Here is a 3237-nt window from a genome sequence, read left to right as displayed (position 1 = left end):
AGCAATCACTAGGGTTCTTGAAGATGAAGATTGGCTAAGTTTCTTTGTGGAATCCTAGAGAGATGAAGATGGAGGATGAGTCTTGAGCTTCAAATTGGCTAAGTTCTTTTGTTTCCTATCCTCTTCTCTTTTTACTAGATGGTTAGATTCCTTAATCTAGGGTTTAATCATCTTAGCTTATAAATTCTAATTTGAATTTGATGTTGATGTAAAGAGAGAGGATTGTTTCATTTAATTTCTTCCTTGGACAGCCATGACTGAATTTTGCCACTCTTTGTTTGGCACATAATCTTGTGTTTTTCAATTAGTGAATTTCTTGTGTTAATATTGCATAATCTTGTGGTGTTAATGCTTGTGTTGTTGAGTAGCTTGACATAATCTTGTGGTTGCTCAATTTATGTGTTTGACCATGGCTGTTGAGAGAGGATTTTGAGTGAATCACTTGGCTAATGTCTTCACCAATTGGTTAATTGAACTAGGGACTTTAATCTAAGACCTAGGGAGGTTAGCTAATTAGGTTAATTGGCTTAGGATAATTTTCTTAAGTCATGACAGCTTTAGTCAAGAGGAAAGGGAAGCTAAACTTAGCCTAATCATGAGAAGATAATGAGTCCAAAATCAACTAATCTCTAGGGTTCCATTATTGTGAAAAGGGAAGTTCATTTCACTCACTTTCACTAGCATTTTAATTACTTGCACATTAGGTAATTAGCTAGTAACTAAATTCCTACAAACTTTGGTTGATTTATTTCACTAGATAACTTTCAATTAGACTTAAAACCATTCCTTGGGAGATGACCTAGGGTTGGCCCTATATTGCATTAGGGTTAGCTTTAGTGTAATTTTGAGGATAAGCGACTAATTTCCTATCAAAATTTTGGCGCCGTTGCCGGGGAATGGTTTAAGTTTAATTCTAAGGTTGTTTAGTACTTAATTTACATTTTTAGTGTTCCTGAAAAATTTTTTGAAAAATTATAAAATTTTTTGTGTTTTGTGTTTGTTTAGTGTTTTTTGTGTGTTTTGAGTGTTTTTATTCTGTTTTGAAAAAGAAAAAAAAATTAGTGCAATTTTCGTTGGTTTGGTGTAGAGCTGAAAATACTCTGTTTCTAGTGTCTCTGTCTGAAATTGAAAAATTAACTGGGAATGAGTCTGAGGGAATTTGAACGTGAAATTTATTTCATTGAAAGCTCTATATCCTAGCTTCACTTTAAAATTGGTTTGGTCAATTTTGGACGTGGGAAGTGTCCTGTGGAAATTTTACAATCTAACAAGGTCCAGGGAGCCATTACAGAGGATTCCCAAAACCCTGTTTCAACTTTGAGTTAGCATATCTTCCTCTTTGTGCGTTCAAATTGATTGATTCCAGTTTCATTTTTCTTATCGCTGTCTTATCTTTGTTTCTTGTGTTTAGGATTTTCTTCAATTTTTCCATTTTCCTATTTGAAAGTTTGTTAGAAGCTCTGAAGGTCTTCTGGACGAAATCCTGTTTCTCCAGACTTGAGGACCAACTTGTGAAAAATTCTGGGAACGATTGGGAAGGATTTTTAATCTAAAAGTTTTATATAATTTTCCTGTATATCTCTTGTGTTTCTCATAAAAGTTTCAGGGGAATTTATCATGTGGATTTGCTGATAGAAAATTCACAAGTTCACTGTCTCCAGAGAGCCTACTGTGCGAATTCCAGAATTGCCAAAGCTTCTTGATTGAGCATTTCTAACTCTCTTTCTACTTGTTTGGTGTTATTTTTTTTTTCATTTTGTTGCTATTGAGTTTAATAAAAAAAATAAAAAAATTATTTCTCTTGCTTTTGTGTGTTTTGAATTGTTTCATGTTGATTTGCATTTTAGTTTAGTTTGTTCTTTGTTCTTAATTTTCTTGAGCTTGATTAGTGCATGACCCGAAGAAAACATACCTCTTTTGTTGAATTAGATCCAGAAATTGAAAGAACTATTTCTAGATTGAGAAGATCACAACCTATTCTTGATTCTCATTTGGTTTGTAATTCAACAATGGAAGGTATCTTAGGACATGAGCATGTGCATAATGAGGGCCATGGGAATGGGAATGAGAATTTGCATGATGATGGCCATGTTAATAATGAATTTGAAGGCTTGCATAACCCTAGAGAGGAGAGGAGCATTAGGCAATTAACTCAACCTAATTGGCATGATAATCCTTATGGCTTATATGTTCCTCCTACTAATGTTCAATTTGAAATTAAATCCTCCTTGATTAATGCATTGCCTAAATTTCATGGGTTACCAGGAGAGGATTGTCATAGGTTTTTGCATACTTTCCTATTGGTTTGTGATACTATGAAGCCTATGCATGTAAATGTTGATGATGTTCAAGCTAAGGCTTTTGTATTTTCTCTTGAAGGTTTAGCAAAGGAGTGGTATTTCAACTACCCTTCTTATGTGAAAGTGAGCACATGGGCCGAGCTAAGAAGACTCTTCTTAGATAAATTCTTTCCAAATTCCAAGGTCACCAATTTGAGAAAGCAAATCTATGGGGTCCAACAAGGAGAGGATGAGAGTCTCTATGAGTATTGGACTAGATTCCAAGGCCTTTTGGCTAAATGCCCACACCATCAAATTTCTAGTGAGAATTTAGTCCAATATTTCTATGAGGGCTTGATTCCAAGAGACAAAGTTAACATTGATGCCGCTAGTGGTGGATGCTTGATTGACCTCACTTCCTTAAAGGCTTGGGAACTAATTGACAAGATGGCTTCAAGTGGTGCTCAATACTCTACAAGGGAAAAGAGAAATGTGAATATGGTAGGTTCCTCAGTTCTTAATGATTCATATGTGGACTTGCTAGCTGCCAAGATTGGGAGAATGTTGGCTCCACAAATATCTCAAGTGAGCAATGTAAGTACTTCTCAAGCACTTGTCCCTTATTCTTGTACTTTTTGTGACTCACCTATGCATGTAGAAAGCAATTGTCCTATTAAGTTTGAACAAGTAAATGCTATCTACAATGGAAAACAATCCTATGGTGGGAGGCAAGGGCAAGGAGCTTATTCTAATACTTACAACCCTTCATGGAGAGACCATCCTAATTTCTCCTATTCAAATCCAAATGTGGCTTTACAAGACAATCAACAAAGAGGATCCTATCAAAACACCTTTGGCGTGACCCTCCACCTCATTTGTCTCAAGGTAGCTCTTCTCAAAGCTACAATCCAAGTGGTAATTCTCTTGCACCTTCTTCTAATTCTTATAGTGATAGGAG

The 3237-nt window shown here is 35.5% G+C and overlaps 1 non-coding gene across 1 annotated transcript; it reads right to left on the bottom strand.

Annotated features, from left to right (window-relative positions):
- Positions 1–2489: 2489 nt before the first annotated feature.
- LOC129310212 (small nucleolar RNA R71) lies at positions 2490–2596 on the bottom strand. The gene has a single exon (XR_008593050.1). It is a non-coding gene; the product is annotated as a small nucleolar RNA R71 (small nucleolar RNA).
- Between the last annotated feature and the right edge of the window lie 641 nt (positions 2597–3237).

Source organism: Prosopis cineraria, unplaced genomic scaffold (assembly GCF_029017545.1).
Source record: "Prosopis cineraria cultivar Desert tree isolate PC_DT_omini unplaced genomic scaffold, ASM2901754v1 PC4, whole genome shotgun sequence".
Classification (NCBI taxonomy): domain Eukaryota; kingdom Viridiplantae; phylum Streptophyta; class Magnoliopsida; order Fabales; family Fabaceae; genus Prosopis; species Prosopis cineraria.
This window is presented reverse-complemented; position numbering and strand designations above follow the sequence as displayed.